Source organism: Galeopterus variegatus, unplaced genomic scaffold (assembly GCF_000696425.1).
Source record: "Galeopterus variegatus unplaced genomic scaffold, G_variegatus-3.0.2 Scaffold720, whole genome shotgun sequence".
Lineage (NCBI taxonomy): Eukaryota > Metazoa > Chordata > Mammalia > Dermoptera > Cynocephalidae > Galeopterus > Galeopterus variegatus.
Genome location: NW_007726831.1, coordinates 505,793 through 525,722, shown reverse-complemented (window position 1 = coordinate 525,722; position 19,930 = coordinate 505,793). Strand labels below are relative to the sequence as shown.

Genomic DNA, 19,930 nt, shown 5'->3' with positions numbered 1-19,930 from the left:
GAAGAGTGGATGGGAGGGGAGAGGAGTGCAGGTAAGGGAAGAGGTGAAATCTTTTTTCCACAATAACTTCCTCTACCCCCGTCCTCCCCCACCATAATGATGGTGAACAATAAAACTATGTTCTCTGACAAAAAGTTTATGCAAAAAATAAATAACACCCTTAGAGAAATTTAAATTTTCAATGCCTAAAAATAATATATAGAAACAAGTAATATCCTACCACCTCTTGCTTCCAAACTTTTCTGGTTCTCCCTTACAGGCGATTGAATTGAGATGATGGAAAATTCTAGACTGGACCTACCAGCATATTATAGGGTTCAGTTTAGTTTAGTCTAGTTTTGCTTCTTTCCTTTGATTAAGCTAGTTTGATTAGGTTAGCAAATGCAAGTTGCTTGGAAACTATTTGTCAATGCCATTGTTTTGTATGTTATAAAGAAAATATTCTCACTTTGTGATAAATCTGTATGGATACTTTTCTTATGATATCTTTATATTCATTTTGTTTACTAACATTTTTAAATGAAGTCTTATTAATTATTTTGTAGGGTTTTTTTTAGTAGTATTGGAAGTGCTTAGCGGTTTTACTTTCTTCTGTGTATAGAACAACATCATCTTAGATATTAAAATGAGTGCCCGCTATTTTAAAAATATTCTTCTTGCAAGTTTTGACATTTTCTTTAACTTATTTATTGAAAATTCTGTTTCTTAGGCCTATTTCTTTTTTGACTCCTTATTGAGTCTTTTATTACGTTCTGATTACAGTTCTATCTACAACATACTATTTTATGAAATTCATTGCAGTTGTTTTTGAACATGTCATATGATCATTTGTTTCTGTGGTATGTCTCATTAGTGTTTGAAAAAATTGTTTATTCTAATTTTGCAGTGTGTTGAATTTAAACATAAATCTTTTGAGGAAATCCTTATACACTACTGATGAGAATGTAGATTGGTGCAGCCATTGTGAAAAACTGTGTGGAGGTTCCTCAAAAAATTAAAAAAGAACTACCATGTGACCAAGCAATCCCTCTTTTGGGTTGATACTGAAAGGAAATAAAATCAGTACCTTGTAAAGATATCTGTATTCTCATTTTTATTGCAACATTATTCACAACCTCTAAGATAAGGAAATAACCAATATTTCTGTAGACAGATAAATAGATTAAAAAAAAACTGTTGGGGTGCTGGCCTGTTAGTTTGGTTGGATAGAGCAAGGGTTCAGATCCCTGTACTAGCCAGCCACCAAAATAACCAAGCAAACTAAAATACAAGCAAAAAACTGTGGTATACACACACACATACACAGATGCAAGTACACACACACTATAGAGTATTATTCAGTCTTAAAAAAGAAGATCCTGCCATTTGCCACAACATGGATGAAACTGGAGAACATTATGCTAAACTACATAAACCAGAAACAGAAAGAAAAATACTGCATGTTCTCACTTATATGTGGAAGTGAAAGAATAATGTTGAATAAGTAAAGATAGAGAATAAAACAAGTGGTTACCGGGGAAAGGGGGGTGTAGAGAAAATGGGTAAATGTGGATCAAAGGATATAGAGTAGCAGATAGAGTGAAGAAGTCAGCAGATTTAATATACAGGATGAGGATTATAGTTAATTCTGTATCATATTTGGGATTTTTGATAAAAGAGTAGATTTTAGGTGCTTTTATCACCCACACAAAAAATGGGTAAAATTGATTAAACTGGTTTTCATAATTTACCAGTTGTCTTTCTCTGTAATTTAATTATTGACTCATCATTGTTTATTTTATGGAGTCCAGAAACAAAAAAAAATCAAAATATTCTTCCTCTGTTTTTTTCCCATGGTGTTTTCTTTTTCTGACTTGTTTGATATACTTCACCCCACTGGATTCCACAGAAGTGTAAGTGGCATTTATTTGACTGTTCTTCCAAGTTATACAAACCATTTTTCAGATCAGATCCTTTAAATTTCAGCTAAGAGACTGGAAGCTGATTATTTTCTTTTCATGTTTAGCCACTAAGTTACTCAAGGTCAGTGAGAAGTTTGGCTACCACCTGGTACCTAGCTTCCTACTGGAGTCTACCTAGCTTCCTACTGTGGTCTTTGTCTTATATTTTCTCTCTAAATAAATTGCAACACCAGCCCTCTGTTGAATACCTGTTTTATTAAAGAGTGTCCTGTGTTTTTAAATATTTTTTTCTCTTTCTTCTAAATTGATTCAGTTGACTGGCTGCTTTGGTAAGAAGCCATAATAAAACAATATCTCATTTTGTGGAGTTTTTTTTTTAAAGGATGGTGTGTATTTTTTCCAAAATTATACTACAAAAAATTTCAAGCATAAAGAAAAATTTAAAGAATTTTGTAGCAAGCTTCCATATTTTCAATACCTAGATTCTACTATTAACATTTTATTCTACTTTTTTATCACACATTCGTTCATCTGTCAATTCATCTATCCATCCTTTAAGCCATCCTATTTTTTATGCATTTCAGATAGGTTTTCAAACATTAGTATTCTTTCCTCTAAATGTATCAGCAGATAGATCATTAACTAGAGTGAAATTTGTTTGCCATGTTTTCTATTTTGATGTAAAATTTACATATAAGGCAATGCATTCATCTTAAGTGTGCATTTTCTGAATTTTGACAGATACATTTACCCGTGCGACTCAATCTTCAACGGATACATAAAACACATCACCCTAGTAAGTTTTCTTATACCCTTTCGTAGAAAATCCTGACCCTTACCCTTCCAGAGGCAATGTCCTGATATTTTGCTCTGTACATTATTTTTTCCTGCTCTAAAATTTCATATAAGTAAAATAAGACAGTATATATTATTCCACTTATGAATATAGTATAGAATATAATACAGTAAAGAGTATGTATTGTTTTGTGTAAGGCCTCTTTCACTCAGTATAATTATTTTGAGATCTGTCCATGTTGTTGGGCATATCAGTAATTTGTTCTTTTTTACTGCTCAGTGGTGTTCTATTACCAGAGTATAGCACAGTTTGTTCACTCTTATTGATGGACACATCCGGGCTGTTCAAAATTTGGCTATTATAAATACAACTATTGTGAACGATTTTTACATATCTTATTTTGAACATATGTTTTCATTTCTCTTTGCTAAATATGTAAGAGAAGTTTTGCTATGTCACATGATAGATGTATTGCTAGTTTTATAAGAAACTGCCAGAACTTTTTCTAAAATGGTTGTATTGTTTTGTACCCCACCAAAAATGTATGAGAGTTCTGGTTGCTCACAACCCCATCAACATATAGTTTTGTCATTCTTTTAATTGTAGCCATTCTCCTGTATATGTAATAAAATCTCACTGGGCTAGTTGGCATAGCTTTTTCAAAGAAAATTCATCTCTGACTTCTAAGTGCAAAGTAGTTTTGCTTCTAGACTTCAGACACTGGGGCTGGCTAGTTACCTCAGTTGATTAGAGTGCAGCCTTATAACCCCAAGGTCACAGGTTCAGATCCGCCTACAGGCCAGCTGCAAAAAACAAAAAACAAAAAACAAAAACAAAAACTAGTACTAATCAGACTTGTGTTTTTTACCTATGCTGCTGTCACTATTGAGTGGTTATTAAAGAAGACCTACATGACAAACAGCCTCAGGCACTCCAATATTCAACATGCTGAACATGGGTACTTCAGAAAACAATTCTGCTAGGTTTTCACGACACAGTTTTGTGTTAGCTCCCAGTTTCCTTTTTCAACTGGGACCGAATTGCATTGTATTTGTTATACATGTTCCTGACATGTTGATTGGAGCTTTTTTCTGTTTTAGTCATAAATTGTGTTTTAGTTCCCATTTTTCATTTTTGTCACTTATTTCTGGAGCAAGTAAAAGATGTACATGGGCATTTACTTCATTATTTCCTTAGCTTTTCATGCGGAAATATTTAAAGGGAAAAAACATCAGCAGGATATACAGTTTAAAATTATGGAGCAACATTGCAAAAAGCACCGTTAATTCCTAAATCCATTTTTATCATGATATGCTAGTAGTGAAAATGGAACTATCTGCAATCCATTTTTCATCACTATATTAATGAGCTTTGAATGATTTTGTTTTATTTTAATCTCCAATTGAAATTTCACCCCATGCAGGATTCTCTTATTGAAAATTATAATAAGGAGGTTTTCCATGTAGTTAGTAAATTGGTGTTTAAGGCTTTTAATTTTTTTTTTTAATTGGCAGCTGGCCAGTGTAGGAATTAGAACTCTTGACCTTGGTGTTATAACACCATGTTCTAACCGACTGATATATATATATTCAAACAGGAAAAATCAGTTTCTAATCTGTTACATAACAAAAGTTTCTACCAATTCCAATGTACTGAGAATACAATAGAAGTAACATGCCTGCATGAAAAATAAAAACTAAATAAGTGTGAATTATGATATTAAATTTTCATTTTCCAAGGCAGAGATTAGAGTTTATGTATAAAAGTTAATGTTTTTTAAAAAATTAATTTTAAGTATTTATTTTTCTCAGGGTAATTAGTACATTCAACATTACACGGTGTAATCATTTTTTGTGGCCCTTTACCAATTTCTTGCTAACCACCTCCCTCTCCTCCCACTTTCCCACCTCTGGTAGCCTCAGTTCTGTTCTCTTCTTCTGAAAGTTCAATGAATTGTTGTGATTGTTGTCTCTTTCTTTTGTCTTTGCTTAATTATTTTAACTCTCACTTATGAGTGAGGACATGTGGTATTTCTCTTTCTGTGCCTGGCTTATTTTACTTAACATAACTTTCTCTAAGCTCATCCATGTTGCTGCAAATGGAAGAATTTCATTCTTTTTTTTATGGCAGAGTAGTATTCCACTGAGTATACATACCATATTTTCTTTATCTAGTCATCTATTCATCGATATTGAAGTTGGTTCCATTGCCTGGCTAGTGTAAATAGAACTTTGATAAACATGGGAGTGCAGGTATCCCTTCAACATGATAATTGCCATTTCTTTGTGTATGTACCCAGCAGTGGGATTGCTGGATTGTATAGCATGTCCATCTGTAGTAGTTTGAGGAAATGCCATACTGTTTTCCATGATGGCTGAAAATTATTCCTTATTATAATAAGGAGGTATTTCTTATTATTAGGTTTTCCTATCTACCTACAATGTTGTTGGTAGATTGATGTTAAGGCTTTTTTTTTTTTTTTTTTTTTTTTTTTAGTATTGGCAGTTGGCTGCTGTGGGAATCCCAATCCTTGACATTGGTGTTATAACACCATGCTTTACCCAACTGATAATTTTTTTTTTCGAAAAAGGACAATCAGTTTCTACGCTGTGACATAACAAAACCTTCTACCAATTCCAATGTATTGAGAGTACAATTGAAGTAACATGCCAGCCTGAAAAATAAAAACTAAATAAATGTGCATTGATATTAAATTTCCATTTTTCAAAGCAGAGATTAGAGTTTATGCCTAGATGTTAATGATATGTTAGTAAATATTCTGATATGTAGGCAGTTTTCTAATTCAGAACGCCAAATGATTGTCAATGCTTGTAGTGAAAACGTACAGTCCAAGATCCAACAGACTTCTATGTATAGGCCCTAAAGGGACACTAATGGGTGTTTGATGACAACATCTCAATTAAAAAAATAATCTGGTGGTGGATGGACTGTCTTGAGGCCTTGTGGTAGGGGAGGGCACTGACATGCCACTTCTATGAACAGGCCCAGAAGTGTGGGTCAGTGTAAACCTTGCAGTGGAACAGCTCTTTAATCCATTCAAACTGTGGAAATAAGCAAATATCAACCAAATAAGAATAATCAAAGGCTATTTATTCAGAGCTTGCTATAGCAAGGGAATCAGCCACTGTCACTTGCATTTTGGTAAAGACTTAAAAGCAGGAAGAAGAATGAGAAAGCTTTATAGTGGAAAGAGGGGAAGGCTTTAAGTATGCCCTGATAGGAGAGTTCTGGCATGGGGAAGTTATAGGTGGGCTAATCAGAAGTTGGACAACCTATGTGATTGTTTAGGGATATATATTTGGACTTCTCTGGTTGGTCATAAGTTGGAAGCTAAAACAAAAAGGAAAACTGTCAGCTATTAATCAAGTTCTGGACATTTTATTATTGTTACAGAGGTTACTGTTTGGCTTCATGGATTGTTACTAGAGATAGTTGTCTGACTTCCTACAAGTTTGGCTAATAGATAACAGGCTGGCTTCCTAGGCTGATTGCTGTAGATAATGGGTTGGACTGCTGGGCTGGTTGCAGCAGGCTGTGAGTAGAGTTCTATTTTTATATATGATTTGTTTGTTGTCCATTCGTATGTTTAGTCTCTCAAAATCAAAGGATGGGGCTGGCCCGGTGGCGCACTGCTACAGTGCGCCACTTGGGAAGTGCGGCGTGCTCCCGCCGAGGGTTCGGATCTCACATACAGACCGGTTCCCGCTCACTGGCTGAGCGAGGGGCGGGTGCAGCACCGAGGGTTGCGATCCTGTTGCTGGTCCCGGTCCGGTGCGGGCGCAACACTGAGGGTTGCGGTCCGTTGCCGGACACAAAAAAAAAAAAAAAAAAAATCAAAGGATGAATGTTTTGTATAGGAACACAGTATGAATGAAACATTTCTGTCACTATGCAAATGTATTAGTCAGGGTTCTCCAGAGAGACAGATTAAATAGGATGTTATAAATAATGAGAGGGATTTATTATGGGAATTAGCTCACACAATTGTGAGGAAAAGTACTACAACAGGCGATCTGTAAACCAGATGCTGGTAGTGTGACTCAGTACAAGTCCAAAGGCCTCAAAATCAGGGAAGCTGATGGTGTCCTGGGTGTAAGTCCTAGAACCCAAAAGCCGAAGAGTCTTGAGCTCTCGTGCCCATGGTCAGGAAAGAAGAGTGTATCCCAGCTCTAGTGGATAGAGAGAGAGCTTCACCTTTTACCTCTGTCTTTTGTTCTCCCCAGGCCCCCAGCGGATTGTATGGTTCCCACCCACATTGAGGGTGGGTCTTTCCCACCCAGTTCACTCAGATGCTCATACTAATCTCTGCTGGAAACATCCTCATGGACACACCTAAAAAGATAGCTTTACCAGGTTTATCAGCATTCCTTCATCTAATCAAGTTGACACCTAGAATTAATCTTCACAGCAAACAATACATAACTTTTTTTTATTGATTATACATATTCACAGGGCAAGAGCTGACTTTCAGCACCTATGCCCAAGATTTGGTGAGCAAGTCAATGCTGTCAGCATGCCCACCACCTCAAATTGAAATTATTCCCTACGTTCACCACGCAACCTCTCCCCAATGCCCCTTTCCTTTACCCCATACCCCCTACACTGGCCACCCAAAGTCTGTTCTCTCCCTCTGCATCTTCAACACAACACTGTAGTCTTTCTTTCCATCCTATTTCTCTCTAATCTCCCACTTATGAGTGAGGACATGCGGTATTTTTTCCTCTGTGCCAGGCTTATTTCACTTAACATAACTTTCTCCAAGCTCATTCATGTTATTGCAAATGGCAAAATTTCATTCTTTTTTATGGCTGAGTAGTATTCCATTGTGTATATATTCCCCATTTTCCTTATTCAGTCATTCACTGATGGACACTAAGGTTGATTCCAACTCTTGGCTATTGTAAATAGAACTGCAATGAACGTGGGAGTGCAGGGATCCTTTCAACATGATGATTTCCATTCCTTTGGGTATATACTCAGAACTGGGATTTCTGGTTGGCATGGTAAATCTATCTGTAGTTGTCTGAGAAACCTTCATACTGCTTTCCATAGTGGCTGTACTAATTTACAGTCCCACCAACAGTGTAGAAGAGTTCCCCTTTTTCCACATCCTCACCAGCATTTGTTATTCTCAGTCTTTTTGATTATAGCCAGTCTAACTGGGGTGAGATGATCTCTCAATAAGGTTTCAATTTGCATTTCCCTGATGATTAGTGATATTGAGCATTTTTTTATGTACTTGTTGGCCATTTGTATGTTTTACTTTGAAAAAATGTCTATTAAGCTCCTTTGCTCATTTTTTAATTGGGTTATTTGTATTTTTACTGTGTAGCCCTTTGAGTTCCTTGTATATTCTGCATATTAATCCCTTGTCAGATGTATAGTTTGCAAATATTTTCTTCCATTTTGTGGGTTGTCTTTTCAGTCTTTTGGTTTTTTCCGTAGCTGTGTGGAAGCTTGTTAGTTTGATATAATCCCATTTATTTATTTTTCCTTTTGTTGTTTGTGTATTCAGGGTCTTATTCATAATGTCTTTGCCCAGTCCTATCTCCTGAAGTGTTTCCCCTATGTTTTCCTTTAGTACTTTTATAGTTTCAGGCCTGAACAGACACTACAAACAGCCCTCATCTCAAAGACTCCATTGTGTTGCTTTCTGTTGCTTTGCCCCCCACGGATTTGTCACCCCACTTCCCCTGGGTGATGGAGATGCAAAGGATTACTCGAAGCCCATCTCTACTGAGCAGTAAGAGATCCCAAAGTGGTTAATCTCCCTTTGGGATGATCAAGAGAGAGCCAACCCTTCCTTGGGAAATTAACATGGAATTGGGGTTCTCTTCCTGCATTTATTTTCCAGACCAGGAAGTTACAGGAAGAGAACAAAGGTGGGGTTATAGTTTAACAGTATAGGCTGATAACTTTCTGTGAAACAAGCCAGATGACATTCCAGTAAGGCAATTAAGTGGTCCTATCAACACAAGCTTGATCTTAGTAAACATTCCTTTATATAGCAATTTCTCAGTATCTTTACATAACAATCAGTAACTAGTCTGTCTTTCAGCCAGCAACCTGCTGTGCCACAATCCTTATCTTGCAACAGAGACTTATAGCCTGAGGAAAATTTCCATTCCTCCACAAGGTCAATATTTGAAAGTGCAAGGCTTTGGAAAACCAGACCCTGTGAAGTACATATGTTTTTTAATATATTCCACACCATTGATTATGTTGCAATATGAAAACTTAGATGGTAGAAAACAGCTGATGAACAAAGCTTTCCAACCAAACAATGATCTATTTTGACTCTTCTTTCAGAATCATATTGGATCGTCTTCTATCTTGAACACCCTTCTCCAAGATTTTGGACAGTTTATCAATAATCTCTATGAAGAAATGTAGCATTTATATACTGACTATTGGATCTCTAAGGAACATCAGAATTATCATAAAAGAATGTACTAAATAGCCCAAGGGCTACTGTGAAGCATTTTTCTATGGTTTGACAGTAAAACTCCTAGAATAGTTTCCTGTTTCTGCAACTTGGTATTTCTTTAGATTAACTGACAACACACAAAACTTACAAATTCACACAGGGAATGTCCTTAAGTTCTTAAAAAAGGAAGAAATCTGAAAATTTCTTCTGTATCATGGCGTATTAGTCTGTTTCTGTTGTTTATAACAAAATACCTGAAAATGGGTAATTTGCAAATAAATAAAATTTCTTTCTTACAGTTTCAGAGCCTGGGAAGTCCACAATCCAGGGTATACATGTAGTGAGAGCCTTCTTGGGGGAGGTGACTCTCCACAGAGATGCAGAGTATCACACACTGAATGGCCTGAGCAAGAGAAAGAGCTAAGCTTCTGACTTGCTCTCCCTATGAAGTCATCATAACCATGACCATAACCACCTGTTAAACCATCAATGGACTAATCCATTCGATAGGATATAGCCCTCACAAACTAATCACATTTCAAAGGCCCCACCTTTCAAAAATCATGATTGGATTTCTCACCCTCTTAACAGTCTTACAATGGAGTTTAAGTCTCCAATGCATGAACCTTTGGGGGACACATTTAATCCATAGTAAAGGGGGATAACCATGATTGATATTTACCAAAGAGACACCTGGAATTTTGTCTTTGAACAAGCTTCTTTGGCAGGGGGTATAGGGATAGGCAGCTTTTCCAGATATGGTAGTGATTTTTATTTCTTAAATTACAAATGCAAAGTGAAGAAACTCAAGAGAATATCTCCAAGTGGCTATTCAATTTTTGATAACTCTTTTATTTCTGAAATCACCAGCATTTCATTGTTTCAGTTCTATAAGCCTTTAACCAATGAAATAGGACACATATTTGGAGTCTGATATTACCAGTGGCTGGCAAGCATAATGCAAGACTTTAGTCACCTAAAGACAATTGGCTTCTAAGCCTTTGCCCCATCGGTTTAGGCAAGATACAGTGTGTTATTCACTTCAACATTATAGAAAGATTAAAAGCACTGGTGAGGTGGATTAATGATGAATCCACTACCATACCTGGAGCAACTCTAAAATACCACTATTAGGATAATATGAATTGGAAGAAAACTATGGAACCCTTTGAGGAATGAGATGAGTATATAATGAACTGTCTTGCTGTTCTCCAAAATAAGAACATTCAAATAGGTGCAATTAATAAAAATTGCATATTAAATTGAGTAATACAGTGACTGCGGTAATAAGAACTCATATATAAACTTTAATCTTATTGGGTCCTTTTATTCAATTGCTTCTCTTTTCTTTCTAAGATTCTATCATTAGAAAATCTGTCTGATGCACACACTCTGAATGGTGCCATGCAAGTCTGCAGACAAGAAACATCTAACTTGAATAGTTCATACACTAAAAATGTAACAAATGAATTCTGTGTTTTCTCCTATTTATTAGTGCTGGCTTAGGATATAAGGATTTTTTTCCTATAGAATATAAATGTCCAGGACTAGTATACCCATATCCTTCAGCGTGTGAAATGGCAGCAAAGAGATAGAAAGCCACTGGACAATTCTTAGCTATCTCCTGAAAGAATGGAGATAGCTTAAAGCAGAAATACTCCTGTTGAAAAAGAAGAATCATGGATAATTTGAGACTAAGTCCTCCAAGAGCAGGCATAGGTGCAGATGAACTGGATCTCTAGAGAAGAACAAACTGTACCAATATCTGCAAAGGCAGAGGCCAGTTGAACCAGAAAACTGACACAACATCCAATTTAAACCACCAGTCTATCACCCCTTGTGTCACAACGGATGGATAAGTGTCACTGCTATTTTAAATTTTCACCCTGAGTTCAGAGAGAAAGTCCTCTCTGAAAACTGGGAAACTAAAATTTTATTCCAATTTAGGAATATAATTATATTTTATATATATTTAGTATTTAATCTTTAATTATATACTTTTCCATAACTGCATTAATGGTAACATTCAGACAGATTTAGCTTGCTAAAGAAGACTCAAAGGACCCAAAACAAGGTTTGCAAATCCACGGTTTGTTTTAGGGAAAGGATACAATAAGTCAAAAGTCTTAGAGTCAAGATTTGTCACATCCACAGACTGCCTTATAGCAAGGGATTGGAAAGCTTAGAAGCAGGCTCCAGTTGTTTTCCCCCTAAAAGGCTCTTAATATTCATGCTTTATCACGTGGATCAGGAACAGGAACCACCACCACTTGCATGGAGCCAGCAACATTGGCCAGGAGTCAGTATCATGAATATATGTCTCCTATTTCATCAAAATATCTCAGGCCAATTCCAGGCCTCTGGAAATAACCCTTAGAGCACAATAACCAACAACTCTCTTTAAAAAAAAAAAAATCCATCATTTGATTTCAGTCTTGTTACAATTAATACCAAGCTTCAGTCTTCCATCGCAGTGGTCTTTCAGTGCATGCTCCTGTGCCACCATCATTTCATATTATAATGTTTCCATATTATTTCTTAATTCACTTACTTTTCAAAGTACCTTTTGCTAATCTTTCCCAAATAGGCCAAGACATCTGTAAAATATTTTTCAATATTATCTTTTATGTAGGGAAAAGTATCAAATAGTTTCCTAGTCTCCTCTCTCTCCTGAATTATTATGATTATTATCCTATATGGAATTTTCTGTTTACTGATTCCTTTCTGACAGTTAACTTACATATTTTCCTGAAAAAAACAGAGCATGTGAGAAAAATAGTATGACTTATTGTATGTCTAAAATATCTTTGTCCTCTTTTCATCCTTGATAGATGGTTTGGTTGAAAATAGTTTAAAATAATTGTCCCTCAGACTTTTTCATTTTCATCTATCTTCCTTTATTACTATTGAGAAGTTAATGGCTGTACTATAGGAATATTTCCCTTTTATTTGCTTGAAAGCATTTAGAATAGTTATATAAGCCATATTCATTTCTCTTGTCAAATTGTTTTGGCTATTACCTCCAAAGCAATATTAATTAATAGTACTGTCCATAGACATGATTTTTCTTGTGCAAAACTCTTGTTTGAATACTCTTATATTTCCTTATTAATTATATTAATCATAAATTCACCTTTGTTCTCACACATATGCTTTCCTATTTCACTACTGATGAAATGGTATTGGTAGTTCTGTTTAATGTGACTAATTTCTACATCTATGCTGTGGCTCTATTTGCTCTGATTTCTCTGAGAGCTCACTCTCTTATTTTCTTTGTTTAGCATTTGGGACTTTAACCTTTTCCTCTACAAACCAGTAGGGTTTTAAAACATTCAAGTTTCTCACATATTAAAAAATAAATAAAAATTATTTGTTCTCATGATGCTGTCCATATCTCTTTCTTGAACAAGTTAGGTAGACTTGCAGTCTCTGTGTGCAAGGAAGGAGTTAAAGTATAAAGCCCTCCAAATTAAGAAGGTACTTTGAGACCAAAGAAGGATGCAGGCAGGTCCATTTGGTAATCAAAGATATTTATTACAGTGGTGACTTACATACAGGAAAACTTCATGCAGTGAAGAATCAGACATCTACAACTGATGAGAGCTCTGGCTCTCTGGGTTTAGGCAATGTGTATATAGCAAAGGCTTTGTTACTAAAAATAACTTCAATGTAACCTCTTAAAAATAAATTGATAACATCATTCACCAGGTGTCTTGTGATCTCTGAGGTGGGGAGTCTTGTGATGTTCATGCTCAGACCATGGACACTACCTGCGGTTATAGATCATTCGTTCCTTGAAACCTATGTTCCTTTTACAGCTTGCCTTAAGGTTGATGTATAGTTGGTCAGTGAAACAAAGGAATGATATTAAACAGCATTAAACATGCCTTCAATATAGCAGGCATGACAAAAAATGGCATTAGTTTTTTTCACCCTCTAATACTGTGCTTCAAAATACTCATCTACTTTTAATTAATGTCATTCTAGTTTCTAATTAAAATACTGTCACTACTCTTGTAAAGGATATCAACAACAATCTTGTTAATATAGCTAGAGGGGTTTTAAAATCTCATTTAATTTGATCAAACATAAGCCTTCAAAAATGTTGACCACTTTTTTTCTCCTTTAAAAACTCTTCAATTTTTATCACATGATTTCTTTTTACATTTCTGATTGTTACTTTTTTTTCTTGTGAATGGATTTGATTCTGCCTATCCATTGAATATTGGAGTTCTTTGGGTTTTAGTTCTAGGCTACCTCCTTTGCTTGGTGGACAACATGACTCCCAATGACGTCAGTGACCATCTGATACACAGCTAACATATAAGCTGACATTTTCTAGATTTTCACATCCAACCTAGGTCTTTCTTTTCATCTTCAGGTACAAGAAGCCAACTGTCTTACAGATATTTTCAGTTGGATTTTTCACAAAAGCCCTGTACTGATTATATCCAGATGATAAGGTTATATTTACCACAACAACTGCTCTTCGCAATGTAACTCTGTGTTACTAAATAATAAATTCAGTTGCCCCAATAAAAATATTATACATTTTCTTAACTCTTCTCTCTACTTTATGCCCAGCTTCCAGTAAATCACCTAGATTGTTATACATCTTAAATGTCTTTATAAATCTATCTTTCTTTTCTCAGTACTTACTTCCTAGAAGAAACCAACATCTCTCACATGAGTTGACTACTCATGACCAGATTCAAACTGAGATTTTAATCTTTTTTTGTTGTTGTTTTTGGTGTCTGGCAAGTATGGGGATCCAAACCCTTGACACTGATGTTACAAGACTTCACTCTAACCAACTGAGGTGACTGGCCAGCCCTTTAATCTCTTCTTCAAAACTTTTCTCATGTCTGGCTTAGGTTATTCTCTTGTCTTCTTTAGCACCACAGATTTCTCAACATAATGACAGTGTTTTTCACTGTATGTCAAACATTGATTTATTGTTTGTACCTTCCATTATACTATAAACTTCGTGAATAACTGAGTCTTTCTTGTTAGTCATTGAAAAACTAGCAACTAGCAAAATGACAGCTATAGTTCGCTCAATAAAATAGCTCTAATTAATTAATTAAAATGTCTTATGTGATTAATAGGGAATAGTGGATACCATCATTACCAAAGATTATTTCACAGTCCAAAAGAGAGAGAAAAAAAATTAGATTTCCTTAAAAATTTCCCCTGAGAAATAAAACCCAAAGATGAAGAGGAGAAAGTTTTAATATTACTGGAAAATTTATTGTTAGTATATCTTTATGTGTTATTTTTGTTTAATCATTAAACTATAAGAAATTTTCATTATGTGTTTTACAATTAAGGCATATTTAATATCAGAATGGTCTTTTTAACAAGAACTGCTACTGAGAGTTAATGACAAGCATATTGATCTTCGATTTTGGCAAATTGATATGTTGAGTTTTATAATATGTAAAATTAGATGTGAAGAAACTGTATTCATTCCAAAGGTGCCATCCTTTGTTATAGATAATTGTTGATTGCCATTATTGAAGTTGAAATATTATTGATTGATTAATTGATTATATTTCAGAGCAGGCATATGGGTGGTAGGTTACACTGTTGTCCTGATCTTCACATCTGCTTATATCCATGCACTTTGCCATGTTCTCCATAGCCTCCCATTTTTTAACTTGCTTTGGCTAATGGAATTTTAGCATATGTGAAATAACCTTGCACTTTAGTTTATACACTCTCCTGTGCCTCTGTTATCACCATGAAAACATTTTAGACCTAGTCTACTAGAGGATGTGAGACATTTGGCCAGAGCCAAGTCACCCCAGTCACCCAAGCTAAAGCCAGCCTAGATCAGTTGATAGCCAGCTCACCTCAGATCATGTGAGTCAACCTAATCAAACAGGCAGAGATGCGTAGCCAATTTCCAGCTAAGCATATGAGCAGTAAATGATTACTGTTATATGCCACTGTGGTTTGTACTTGTTGTGCAGTAAAATATAACTGATACATTACATTCTTTCTGCTTAGAATTCATTCAAAATATAACTGGTATATTACAATTCTTTCCGTGTTCAAAATTCATTCAAGATAGTTTCTGAAGAAACATCAAAAAGTTACTCTCATGTAAGTGGCCAAGTTGAAATCAATTTCTTTAAATAATTGAACAAACTGATAAAAGTATCCTGACTCTCAGTAAACCATAAAGAATAGAAATTCAAAGAGTATTTAATAGTGCAGAGCTTCTCTTTGAATATATAGGGCATCTCTATTACTATGACTCTAAAGCCAGAGTCAGGTGGCAGAGACAATGTTACCTGTTAAACGCATTATCTCCTCTCCGTGGATTACAGAAGACTTCATTTGCCAGCCTCCTTTGCAGTTTAGGGTTAGGGTTAGTGTTATTTTTACAAATAAAAATATGAGAGAAGTGATTGTTATTTACAGTCAAAGAGAGTTTACAGATGGGTATGACCTCTTCATACTCACAAGCTGTCCCTCATGTACAGCTAAAAGTGAATAAATTTTAGTAGTGGGGTTTATTATGAAAAAGAAACCGAGATCCACAACGCACCTTGGAGGAAAATCAACAAGCAGAGCTGCTGAGTCTGAGTTGAACTGTGACCTAAGCAAGAAATAAACCTTTGATCTATTTGTATGTGTAGCAGTTAACATTAATTATGTCAGGTACTATAAGATTACATTCTCAAAATTATTTAAATATGTGCAGGTGAACATTCTAGGTATAGTATTTTATTCATTATTTATTGCTGCATAACAAATTTACCCCAAAACTTAGTGACTTCAAACAACACCATTAATTATTCCACAGTTTCTGTGGGTCAGTAATTGAGCAGTTTAGGTGGATGGTTCTAGCTCAGGATCTCTCATGAGATTCCATTCATGAAGGTTGTTGGGGTTGTAGTCACCTGAAACTGAAAGATACGCTTTTAAGCTCACTTATGCAGTTGTGGGCAGACTTCAGTTCCTTGTCATGGGAATCTTTCCAACAGCTTCTGTGAGTTTCCTCACAACAAAGCAGCTGCTTCTCCCATAGTGAACTATTCAAGAGAGAGAACACAATAGTCTTTTATAATCTAATCTCAGAAATGACATACCATCAAGTCTGGTGTATCTTATTGGTCACACAGAGCAACCCTTATACAATATGCTCATGAACATCAGGAGAGGGTGATCACTGGGGACCATTTGAGAGTCTAGCTACCACAAATACAATAGAGAATGGAGAGGCCTGAGATAAACTGGAAAGTACCGTACTAGAGTAATTCTATTTCAACTTCTAGAACACTATGTGAGTCAGAAAAAAAAATCTGCTGGTCTGATTACAACTGGAAAGAAGAACTCTTTTAAAAAACACTGTATATGTATCAAGGGAAAAGGTAGATATAAAGACATTTCACTGAAAGAGAAAATGATATGCTTTTGGAATATGTGTTGTTTTCAGGTCATGTTAACACAGAAAAGAGAAAAAGTTCTTTCTCTGTATCTTTGATTTGAAATGGTGAGCTTTTTTTTTTTGTTTCCAGTTACCTTTGAGGGGCAGGTGGTATAATTGTCTCTTTCAAGCTGGAGTACTTAATAGCTATCATTATATACACATTAAGATGATGTAAAAATGCTGCTTGAATAAAATGTCATCATAATAATCTTTAAATCATTTTGCCCACTGTAAACAGGACCCCAAAGAAAACCATCTGGCTAAAATGTTAATTCTCATGACTTGTTCAAATATTTGCCAAAAAAGAAAAGCAACAAAACACTGTACCCACCCCATAAATATGTACAATAATTATATGTCAATTAAAACAAAATAAAACTTAAAAGTAAAAAAGAAAAATAAATTTATCAAAGAACTAGCCCACAAAAAATAAACTGCAGTCACGCCTTAATTCTTGTGAACTTAGGTCTCCATTTTGTGCCATATATCCCGTTTTTGCAATGAAAATGTGGGAGTTGGAAGAACATAACTACAAAAATAATTCCCATGTAGGTGGCTCACCAATTGAGAAAAAAGGAGGTGGGTTGAATACTAAGGCATATAAAAGGAAAACTCTGCATGTATTACAATTTCTGAAATTTGGAGAAAATAGAGGTGCATTTCTAACATAGATTAAGTTAATGGTACCAAGTCATGGCATTTGTAATTGATAGAGGCAGAAGGAAAAATTCAGAATCTGAGAGAAATGCAAGAAAATTGGCTAATATATTTTGTTCTACTTGAAATGTCACAATTTTTTCAGTTTATAGATAGATCCCACATCTTTATTTTTACTGGTTTGTGTGTTTATGTATATGATCTTTAATCACACACTTAACACACAACCATGTATGTGCTTATCTTTCAGTTGTTGCATAGTTTTATTTGGTATTATGAATAACTACTTCATATTTCAGCAATGGCACCTTGTCTATAAATAATGGTACATGAGCTATTATAAAAGAAATTTATAAGAGAAATTATAGAAGAGCTTTGTAAGAGAAATTTTTACATATTGAAATATAGCTGTTTATATACAAATGGAATAGTTTTTTTTAGAAATTAATATGTAGCATGAATTTTATGCCCTTTAAACATATAATATTGACTTTACTTTCAATTTTCATAACAATTAATTTGTAGGTCATTATTAGGAATAGCATGATAATTGGGCAGAGTTACTGAGGTTAGATTTTGACCTAGACATAGTGCTCCTGTTATTGGCTATGCAATGTTTGTCAATCTGAGGCACAAATCATCAGTCGTGAAGTAAGGATAATGATGTTGCCTCAAAGGACTTTTGTGAGGATTAATGGAGCAACTAATTTGCAAAAATCTGGAGCGTGAAAGGCACCACACGAATGTTGGTTATTATTACTCACATCTATCGTATACTCGAATATATTATCTCTTCTTTCATGCTTTAGACTCCGTCTTTTCTATCAGGTTGTCCACTGTCACTGCTCCTGCTGTCATAGTACTCGTCTCTAAATAGTTCCTTCACTTATGGTTTGGTGTTTCTGATATGCTAGGCACTAAAAATCAGAATAAAACAACTAAAATAAAACTACCTGAGCAGCCTGAAATGTTTGCATTAAACACGTAAGACTGTATTTTGAAGATTTATGTAGAACAAGTGGCGTTAATAGTAGTGTTTAGAATGTTCTAGATCATCTACTATTTATTTCCTGGTTCTGGGTTAAGTTCCAGAAAGACGAAATCTTAAAATCGTGAAACTAGAATAAATGAACTGTTACAGTATTCTGGATATGTGAATATGACATACAAATATGTAAATGTATTTACAGATTAAATATACAAATATATATATCATAGTTCCTCCCTAGATAATAATACGTCCACATACAGCTTGAAGCCACCCATTGTACATGTTCAATGATTTTTAATAAATCTATACAGTTGTGACTCTGTCACCGCAATCCAGTTTTCCACAATCCATTTCCATCACACCATCACACTAAAAAGTTTCCACATTCCCATTTGCAACCAATCCTCACTCCAACACTAAGCCCCAGGCAATCACTCATCTGATTTCTGTATCTATAGTTTTTTTTTTTTTTTCTAAAAATGTTATGTCAATATAAAATACATCACGTGATCCTTTGTGACTAGTTTCTATAACTTAGCATCATTATTATTATTATTATTATTATTATTCTTTTTGGACCAGTAAGGGGATTGCAACCCTTGGCACAGTGTGGCCCGCACCACACTTAGCCAGTGAGCACACCGGCCATCCCTATATAGGATCCGAACCTGTGGCCTCCATGCTACCAGCACTGCACTCTCCTGAGTGAGCCACAGGACCGGCTCTTAATGTTATTTTAAGGTTCATCCATGCTATCTATCACCTGTATCAGTACTTCTATTCCCTTTCTTGCCTAACAACAGTATTCTACTATATTGATATACCACATTTTGTTTATTCATTCACCTCAACTTTATAGACTTACCCTATTTGGAGAGTTTAAACTTACTTTGAGCTCTGCCAGTTGAGGAGTAATTCCTGGGCCTGGCTGCCCTCCAGGTACATGAGAGACCCTTTTTATAAAAAAAAAAAAATTTCATTAAGTTCTGCTCTGATCTTGATGATTTCTTTCCTTCTGCTAACGTTAGGTTTGGATTGTTCTTGTTTTTCTAGTTCTTTAAGGCGCATTATTAAATTGTTCACTTGCCAGCTTTCCATTTTTCTGAGGTAGGCATTTAATGCAATAAATTTCCCCCTAAGTACTGCCTTTGCTGTATCCCACAAGTTTTGGTATGATGTATCATTATTTTCATTAGTTTCAATAAATTTTTTTATTTCCTGTTTGATTTCTTCTTGGACCCATGTATCGTTAAGTAGAATGTTGTTTAATTTCCATGTGTTTGTATACTTTCCAGAGTTTTGTTTATTATTGATTTCTAGTTTTAATCCATTATGGTCTGAGAAAATACACGGGATAATTCCAATTTTTTTGAATTTGTTAAGACTTGATTTGTGTCCTAATATGTGATCTATCCTGGAGAATGATCCATGTGCTGATGAGAAGAATGAATATTCTGAGGTTGTTGGATGGAACGTTCTGTAGATATCTGCCAAGTCCAATTGGCCTAAAGTATTGTTAAGATCTTGTGCTTCTCTGCTAATTCTTTGCCTAGTTGATCTGTCCAATATTGACAGTGGGGTATGCAGGTCCCCTGCTATTATAGTACAGGTGTCTATTTTCTTTCTTCGTTCTAATAGAGTTTGTTTTATGAATCTGGGTGCTCCAACATATTTATGATTGTTATATCTTCTTCCC

The 19,930-nt window shown here is 35.2% G+C and overlaps 1 pseudogene; it reads left to right on the top strand.

The window, feature by feature from the left end:
- The first annotated feature begins 9,097 nt into the window (after window positions 1-9,097).
- The window catches only part of LOC103589752, a 38,380-nt pseudogene continuing 27,547 nt past the window's right edge, over window positions 9,098-19,930 (top strand).